The following is a 10,407-nucleotide window of genomic DNA, read 5'->3' as shown; positions in this document are numbered from 1 at the left end:
CCCCCATCCACCTTTATTCTTTTCTTTACAATAAGGCTTTCAAATAAATCATGGTTGTACGGCAGTGAAGCATCGGTGTTGAACACTGATATCGTGCTGTCGATGATGATGATGACGACGGACAATCCGTGGTTTGTCGCGTTTTCCAACTGATGCCCATGCTAACTCTGTCCGACTAAATCCCCTGCTTTTTCTCCGGTGGTGCCCCTCCTCAGTTAGGGCCTTTGTCGCCCCTTTGGAAACAATCCACAGCATTTACGTAGAATATCTCATCTAACTTTGTACAGGTTGCGTGCGCCTGCTGATTTTTATGCCTAGACCTTCTGTGCACCATCAGTTTATCTAAACAAAGTCCACGGACTTTGAAATAAATCATGATACAGCAAACGAACTTTTCCTACTCACCCCGCGGTAACAGTCATTCGTTCTGCAGGATGGATGGAAATATCTCGCGTGCAAGCAAGTAAACCGATAGGCGCAGTTCCCCCCGCGCTTCCTTCATTCATTCATTACAATCGCTATAGAAAGAAGCTCGTGATGTTGTTCTGTCTCCTTCCATTCCAGTCGATTCGGACTGAATTCACCCTCACAACTGTTGGGCAGCAGTCTTCGTTCCCGGTCTGTCGAACACATACAACATTTCGTCCGTCAAACCAACCGATTTGAGTAAACCGAGCAGTTCCCCCCGCGCTTCCTTCATTCATTCATTACAATCGCTATAGAAAGAAGCTCGTGATGTTGTTCTGTCTCCTTCCATTCCAGTCGATTCGGACTGAATTCACCCTCACAACTGTTGGGCAGCAGTCTTCGTTCCCGGTCTGTCGAACACATACAACATTTCGTCCGTCAAACCAACCGATTTGACGTCGGTCCCACTCAACTCAAGCCTCGACATTCCCCACCACCACTGGCCCCGCCCGAACCTTGTGTAACAGGACAATTTTCCCTGAGCTCGTTAGTTTCATCCCTGTTGCCCTTCTCTCTTGCGTCGATTGGCACACAACCGGGTGAAGGTGAACCTCCCGTTGGCAAAGAAGTCACCCCGGAACCGATTCGTCTTCGCCCTCGTTCTCCGCCGGGGCATCGAGGTCTCTTGGACGTCACGGGAGCCGGGTCCGATCCACCAACATTACAACGCGCTGCCACCGCTGGTACTGGTTCCCTGTCCCCCATTGCGTTGCCTTCTTCCCAACCTCCACCAGTGCCCGGACACGCGTTTACCAGGCCGGTGCACACACGTACATTTCACAACCCTAGTTTGAGCGGGATCATGGAAGAGTCAGGATGCCCGCCCAACCAAGACGTGACATCTGATACATCAGCAACTACCACGAATCCGGCAGTGAGTACTCAGGAGCCCGCGACGTAGGGGGTATCCTGAGAGACACCAACACACGCTGCTTGTCTTTCATTCCCGACCTGCGTTTTCTATCCTTTCTCAATTTTCTTTTCGTCCTTTCGTCATATCCGCGCTTCCAGGTAGAGAATCGCTTCGTTTTATTCGGGAGAGAACCTGCGTCATTTCGTTATTTTCCTAGGGGCGCCATCTGACTGTGTGTGTGGCTTCATTTTTCATCTGTAGGTATACCAGATGTTTTTAGAGATTTTTTCTAGCTCTCCCACCCCAGTTTTACTCTGTTTTTCTTCAACACCCGACCGTGTCATTTCATGTTCGTTTATTTTGTGGAATCTTACACTACTGACCTTGCCGGGTGTTTCTTAGTGTGCGAGCCTTTTTTTACAGTTTCCTCCATCATGTTTTTTTCGGAAAAGCTCTGTGATGTTGACTGTCTATAATACTTACAACAGTATGTTGCCCTTCTCTGTGCACTTTTTGAGACAGCTTCTCTGGGGGTGTGGCAAACTTTCGAAATTATCAAGTTTAACTAGGACTCCCGCCGGAAAATGGCGATTCCAGTCTTGGGTGCCGGAACTCAGTTCGACGTGAATGACTCCTGAACTAGTCCTTTCGTAACCGAACTGAGGATGGTACTAGTCCCCTCAACACTTTGCCATGATACAGTTCCTGTATTCGTTTTTGGTTTGATTCAGTGGTGTAGACACAGTTCCGCGAAGCTCGTGCGCTATTTTATCTCATTTAGTTGACAGTAGAATCTAATCACTTGCGGGATGCTTGAACAGCCCTATTCTGATGAGGAGACCATCAGCACTTTAGTCGAGTTCTCAATATTGAAGTGTGTTGCAGCTGTTTTCCGCACCTTGACGAGCTTTTTTTGGGTTCGCGACCAAATAGGACCTCACTGTTGATTGTGAGGCTCCGTACACGTAGGATCCTGTGCCAAGGCCGTGATATCAAAGCAAGGAATAGGTTACTTAGCCTAAACGCACGATCTGGGTGTCCTATCTGACAGGTAACGTGTGATCTAATTCAACGACGGATGGTCAATAATAATTACGGCGAAACCGAATTCTACGAAAGCTTCATCAGGCCAAGTGAACAGGTCACAAAATTGGCCAGGTTATAAGACAGACGGGGAACCAATCAGTAAGTTCTGTTTAGACTAAATCGGTGTTGAGTGTCAATTAACGGCTCTTGTCGGCTGGTGTGGGTGCCAAAATCTTGAATCGATGTGTTGAAGGGTTCCAACTTAGTTCCGATCGCTTTTCGTTCCTTAATGTTCCAATTCACACAGCTTCACTTGATGATTCGCCTCGGGTGCCGCTGTTAGATTTTCCTTAGTCTTTGTGGGGTTGTGAGTGTTCCGACAATTTAGTTTGAGGGGGGTTGAGGTCAAGTGTCAAAAGCGAAACGTTGACCAAATAAAAACTACCGATTGTTGGTAGACCGTGTTTCTATTATAAATTAACAGTAAATAATGAGCAGAATTAAAGGAAGGCTTATGGGTAGATTGCACCCTTGGGTAGTTAGCAACACACAACGGCAGTGTGCTATCGGACAAATTAAAGGGGGAAAACGTTGTGCAGCGGAACAAAATGTTCAACAACAAATCCAGAAATGAATGTGAATAAATCGAGTCATGAAAACAGTTAATATAGAATCGACTTTGTATAAAATGGAATAGTTCAGTATTGAAACTTGAGAAGTCACCAGAAGAGCAATGGATTATTCTGAGGAATACGGAAAACAAATAATCACGCCACGAAATCAACAGTACCGTTTTCCCGCACCTGCTGTTAACAACAAAAGAAACGAGCTAGTTCTGTTGAAAGTGCAACGGAGCTTCGTAGACGGTTCATTCCGTTCGGTTGATCTTCACACCGGAAGGCCATATAGAAACTTAAATCTGAATAGTGCCCTTCTCTGCAACACCAGTTAGAATTTTTTCCAAGCATGCAATGAAAAGGATCAAGGTGGTGCGGAATAATCAGATGAAACCTGTCTCCTTGTGGTTGATCTGCTTGCAGAGCTTGACAAGTAGCTTGCCACCGTTTCGTCTCGAGCCGAGGAGATATCGTCATTCTGCGTTGTACACGACAGAGGAAGAAACATTTACAAGCTCGGCGGCGACATCCAAAAAACTCGTCCAGCTGTAGCATTAGTTCGTATTTTTGACGGCATCATGTGAGCTACTCGATACAAGGCAGCTAACGATCCTCTTTAGGTTGAACTCAGCATCACAGTGCGTATAATCGTGAGTACACGTGCGCCTTATATCCGGTGGATGTTGTCGAAAACCTTCTCGTTCAAAAATAATGCGCATCTTGCGGACATCCCTGTAGACATTCTTGGTTTTCCCTAAATGCAGCCTACATTTGAAATCCTCAGTGGATTCGAACGAATCAGTATGAACGAATCCTCCAAGGTAAATAACATGAGCAATGCTGCAGTTTCCGGTGGAGGAGACCGTGTGGTTTATTAGTATCGTTGGTTAAACGTTGAAGTATCATCGTAACCCCGGGGGTCGTGAGGTTTTTGGAGCTGTTGTGATTTCTCAGTGGCAGTCGGATCGCCGCATGCAGGATCATGCCAAGGCTGATTTAAGATTTGCTACTTGTTAGTATTCAGTAGTTAAAATAATACCGCTATTTCACCAGAACATTACCACAGGTAGCCAGTCTGGGTTTGATAAGCTTGCCCGGCTGTTTACATTGAGTGATATATAACGCAGCGGATCGCCAAGACTGACACCCGTCTTGGCAGGCGCAGTCCCCGAATTCTCCCCAACCTTGTTTTCCAAGCGAAACCAGATTGCACAGAATTCGGCTGATACATTGGAAACTCACCTGGAACTCAGTCGGGTCTGTCCTTCGTCAGCTGGGATTCTTCGAATAGCAATGGGCTAGCCGTGTTTCGACTGAGTGTCGTGGTGATGTCTGTCAGCTTCACACCAACAGACCCGCTCCGTGGTCCCCGGCCGAAACCTCACTCGAATAATGAGTTTCATTCTTGGGACTGCTGTCCGCCTGGTCGGAGGATGTCTGCTCAAACTAGGCTTACAATTCTTTTATGCTGAGCTCGTAAATTTCAAAAGTGTTAATCGGCCTTGATACCACTTGTAAGTTGGTGAACCACTAATGTGTTTCGTAATAGTGTTTACTGAATTCTCAAATAAGTAGTTGGTGTGGGAACGACAATAGTCCAACAGCTACTGTCAGGCAGCCAATTTCGATTCATTCGAAATGCTAATCGATTTAACCGCAATCCATTGCAGTATAATATCAGAACGCGAACGGAATTTTTCATTTTTCGCTCTTTCGAACAGTTGCACCTCGAGTTTGAATCCCACATTCATGAAATAGATTATTATTTGGAGTGCTCGGAAACTGTTTGTTCGAAAATAAAAAACGGACCTGAAAGGTGCGCAAAAACAGCCTTCTTTCGTTTTACTGAAAAGAATCACCCTCTTTTGTCACCCTTATTGGTCTACCGTGCGGGAAGTTTTAGTCCACTAGTTTTTTTGCGTCATTTCAAACCAGTCAAACGGTTTAATTCACTCATCCAATCAGTCCGTTCGTGAGTTTGTCCTGAAACTCAAAGCCAGAAGCATCGGAGTGTAAGTATCGTGCTCATCTCAAAGAACAGCCATCCGATGCAACACAGATGGTCCTCAGACAAACTGAGAAAATTTTTCCCGGAACTCAGAATTCATTTTGATTTGCACCAAAGAGTGTAATATGGAACTAACATAAATGGATCTCTCTCCATTCTGCGAGGCCGCTTCCGACGGAAATCCGCAGATATCGGAATGTTAGTCCATATCACACCCAGACGATCCCAAGAGGATAACGTCTGTGGAATGCACTGTACTATGTCGCTGAAGGTTTGCAGAGCTTGCTGAATGGGCCGTTGCCGAAGAACAAGCATCCAGAGGTTCACACCCCGACGGATATGATTTCTACACGATCTTAACGGGCAACGGTTCGTATGTCGTCGCGTCATCCTTCAGAGGCCAGTGTCAACACTGCGAGTGTCATATTCCAAGCCTTCCAGATGCTGACTTGAGCCCCACTGATGTGGTTATTTGACAAGTGACGTGTCAGTCAATACCCCGGGTAGGCTCGTGTGACAATTGGATTCTGTCCGCTGCTTCGTGCACTGATTGCTCTCTCGGAGGAGCGACTTGAGTAGTTTTCAAGCAACTGGTGGGACGTTGACAACCAAGTTGATGTGAGGTTTCGATCAACGCTGCTATCTTCTAAGAGTCAGTGAAGCTTTCTATCGACGCTACTAAAAGCAGATGGTAAAACACCACACGTGTGTGAGAGTACGGTTTATTATTGGTTACCATGAGGTTTCTGTGCCACATGGAGCCCGGAGGCATGCTTAACGGAATCACCATTCCTTTCAAAAGTGGAATGAAAAGATAGGCATCGATCTATCTCGCTTTAGTTCAGGAATCCAGTGGGTTTTGGGTCTCAGTGCTTCTCCAGCGACTTTCGCAGAGGCAATGAAACGGACATACTACTTGCGACGTTGCTTAAAACACCCAGTTTTTTCCTTCTTGCGGCCTACCAAGTACGCCCAGCCTCGATCAATCTCACGTTCTAATTGAATGTTGTTCACGAAATGCACTCATTTGCCATCTACTTTTATGCAGATCGATGATGACACAAGTGATTTCTCGCTTATGTCGCTTTCCAAGTAAAAGTTCCGCCGTCTCATGTTTCAGTCGGAATGATATATAATGCCTTACTTGTCACTTAAAAATGAGTGTATTCCATCAAAAGCCAATTGACCGCGTGGCGGAAGATGGTGCTGACGAAAAGTATTCCATCAAAGCCAATTGACCGCGTGGCGGAAGATGGTGCTGACGAAAAATCTTATCAGGAGGACATGTACAGAGTGTCTCATAATAAACGCAAAAAATAATACCCATGTTAACACTTCAACACCAATTCAAACGTTCATTTTTTTTACGCGGACATACATACATTATGGAGGTTTACTGCAAATGAACTGACATCATAAACTATGCTGAAAAAAATCGCCCCCTTTCTTCTATAACAAGTTGGAGGCGGTATGAGATGTGAGACACAGCAGGTTTTTCTTCAAGCGACACTCGTGCACACTCCAATTCTTGCTCTTAATTCCACCAAATTCTTCCGTTTATTTTCATGATATACGTGAGCCTTGATCGTTTCCCAAAACCAATAATCCAGAGATGTGAGATCAGGTGACATTGCAGGCCAAACGTTTGGAAATTCACGAGCAGTGACTCTCTCGTCAGAAAATTGTTCTCGGAGGTGAGTACTCACTTGGTTTGAGTTGTGGGGTGGAGCAACATCTTGTTGAAAGACTATCGATGACTTCCTGTCCTGCTTGAGTCGCGGGATAACATGCATCTGCAGCATATGGAGGTTACTGTCGCCGGAAACCGTAACATCAAAGAAGAAGGGACGCAGGAGACACTTTGGGGAGAATCCCATCCACACACGGAGTTGAGGAGAATGGGTGAGGTACTCGTGGGGAGCTTCACGGGACTTTATCACGCAATCGTGCTTGTTGCTTATGCCATCCACAGAAAAATTTGCTTCATCGCTCCGTAAAATGTTGGGAACGATTTCTTCATTGTCCAGCAGCCAGTTAGCGAACGTGAGACGTTGCTACCTGTCTTCTTCCGTGATGTTTTGTAATAAAGTGAAATGATACGGGTAGAGATGAAGGTGGCGTCTCACAATACGATGCACGCTGGGGCGGGGAATGCCGGTCAACTGAAACATCTGAGCTATTGACGAAGATGCTATGATGCTCTGGGACTAAAGTTGCTCGACGGCATTCTGTACAATAGGCGCTCTTTCATCACTCAGAGACTTTCTCCCTTTGGCAGGAAAATCCAATACAGATCTAGTGGACTCAAATTCCGCAATCAAGCGCGTAATGGTTGACACGGTGACCATCGTCGACACGATGAGACCATGTTTGGTTTTGTAACCACGAAGTGCAGCGGTGGCGCTTTCACCAAGGGAATAATAGAGTTTCACAATTTCAATGTGCGTAGTGACATCCATCGTATATAAAAAAGAATGTCAGCGCTTGCACGCTAAACCTCCTTTATGTGGCTACAAACACCGAAAAATTTCGTCATCTTTTCTCTGACTGTGTACGTTTACTTACCTAATCAAATTTTGCGTCTATTATGAGACACCCTGTATGTACAAAACTACGAAACTCAAGTGGGACTTTTACTGCCCTTGTTCAGGCGTTTCGTGGAATACAATGTGCTTATTTACTCAAGTTTAGTGAGGTACACCCACTTACTTGCATATCAGTTGAGTAGTTTTCACGGGAGACTTAACTGAATCTCTCTTTTTTTATAATGTTTTCTTTAAACGAAATAGTGTGCTACGTCTCTACACAGTGTACTGCGGTGTTGATGATCTGATTGGAACGTAATTAGGATGATTCTCAGAAGATGATAAGCACTAAAATGTTTGTTTCGACAGACTGATGTGCAATTGATAAAAACAAATACAATGCAAGAAGGGAATAAGCCAATAAGTGACTCATCTTTTGAGGACAGCTGCTGAGAGTTCCTGAGTGAAGTTCCTCCGTATCAGGGAGAACCAGCTCCGAACGTAACGGGACTGCCAATGGACTAACCGTTTTTCGTTGAGACAGATTTCATTGGTTGTTCTTCACTCGCCCTTGACAGATGAGTTGTGTTCTCAGTACGCGACAATGATCAATAGATCAGCCGGTTCGCACGTTCATTGACTTTTTCTGGTTTGGTCAAGCGCACCAGGCGATCCAGCGGCTATCCAGAACGGGGTTCATGGTAATAAGAAGGAAGGCATTTAAGAGACTGTGGTCCACAACACCCCAGACGCGGGATGTCTACTCTGCGAGATAGCTGCTACACGTGTTCTGTAGTTGGCCGTGGAGACTTGTTGAGCTCGGTTGACTTCCTGTCATGTGCGCGCGAGTGTGTGTGGTTGAATGTCCACTAACTGTGTGCAGTGCGAAGACAGAGGTGTCCATTCGTGTTTGACACTTTCACGAAGATGAATACAACTTGACCTGATGTGGTTGAAGTTGGTGGGCCTGGCGTGTGACACAGGTGGTAGCCGCGTAACCAAAAGTGGATGGGAAGTTGTGGTGTATCTGCTATCGGCTTTTGCGACGCGGGATCTAGTGAGTGACAGTTTAAAAAAAACGAGGGCTTCATCTGGGTGTCAGTTGAGTCTCCCATGGCAACCGAACTGGTATAAAACGGAGTGTAGTTTGCGAATCAAGCAGGACATAAGGTTAAGGGAAATTCGAGGACTGTGAGTACCTGATCTGGCTCGAGAAGAAAAGCGAAACCGGTCTCGGGTTGTGGAGCGGTATTCAGCAACCTTATGAGTAGGATGTGAAGTCCACACATTATTTAACTTTGTGTACGGGAATGGTTTTCCACCAGATGTAGCATTCGATTAGTTTTTACTATCCAATCCAAATTTGGCATAAAATATGTTTTCACAGGATTTCTTCCTTTAATCTGAACTACACCAAGAGTCCCTTGGAAGTCTGCCAAACTGTCTTAATTCAGACAATTCTTTCGAAGTTTCTGAGCCTTTTCAGTTGATATCGGGAATCTTACACATCAGAGTAAGGGCACTCACGGACGTATTACGAAACCCTGGGAGTCCAACTACCTGTAAAGTTCGCACCATACAACGAAGTCTCCCAGTTCATAAACTCTTTAGGACCACCTGTTGCGCATATGCTTCAACAGATGACATATTCAGCGATATTCATCAGGGACTGGTACTTACAAACTGGAAGAGATCAACTGGCCACCGGATCAGAACACAATGCAGAACGCCAGAAAGTTTCTCAACAAACTAGAGCAGATAAATGTGGGAAATGATGAAATTATGCTGTCTTTTGAGGTCACTGATGGGTTCACCTCCGAACATAACGGGACACTCAAAACGGGAAGTGCATGCAAAATCCTGGACACCTTTTTACGTACATACTTTCAACGTTAATCGACAAGTTGATCAACAATTAAGAGAAACTTCAACAGGTTCATTGTCATAGCAGTAATGCAGGAAATCGAGCACCTCGTAATATAGATTTCGTCCTGAAAGTGAATCCAGTCTGTGTTGAAAAGCCGGGAAGCATTGTACAACTCTTTCATCCTCAACAGTGCACATCTCACAAAACTCCAAGCAATCTCGAACCCGTGACCTTCTAGCTAGTAGTCTGAAAGTCCAACCGTTCTGGACTCCTGGATTTTCGTGGATTGTGCACGGCTAATGATTTTCAGTAAGGATGAAACAACTGTACAGTGCTCCCAGATTTCCCGGCTTGGACTGGCTTGACGGCATAGCAGTTTTCCAAATCTCCTCACGCTACTAACAGTCTATAAGTAGCTTAGTTGAAGAACAAATTCCACCTGATAAGTGAAGCGTCCATCTGAGAAGTTGTTGCTTGAGCAGCGTGATTGAAGGAGTTATCCCAAACTCTGAATTCCCTACGTAGGGGGTACGTTTGTCATTGCGGAACAGGAACGACCGCACATCCAATATGAGCTGCTCAACAATACGTTTACAAGCGACCTTGAAGATAACGATCAAGTCCCTTTCTTGATCGTACTCGCCTGCGGGAATTCTCAAACCTGGGTTTACTGGAAGAAGACACACATAGAAACCAGATTTTAAAAAATTTCAGCTATTAACCATGTGCCATAGGCATATTGGTCCCAGCTGTTACAGTCCCCATCACCAAAAAGTCGAACAGTGTGAAAGATATAGCCAAGTATTGGAGACGACATTCAGTTGGATAACTACGCAATGAAGGCGATATCTTTGACCCAAGAGCACAAACGACTGCGCTATTGGGCCATTTCTGCCAGTATCATCAACCATTGGTGAGTTTGTTCCCGGGGACCCCATCCGGGAAGGCCGCGGTTGTCCATTCGACCAAGTTTACTGAATGGTGATTTCGTACATCGTAGTCAGGTCATCATTATCATCATCATCATCATCATCATCATCATC

This window comes from Opisthorchis viverrini (genome assembly GCF_000715545.1).
Source record: "Opisthorchis viverrini unplaced genomic scaffold opera_v5_50, whole genome shotgun sequence".
In the NCBI taxonomy this organism is placed as follows: Eukaryota; Metazoa; Platyhelminthes; class Trematoda; order Opisthorchiida; family Opisthorchiidae; genus Opisthorchis; species Opisthorchis viverrini.
Note: the sequence above shows the minus strand (reverse complement) of the source record.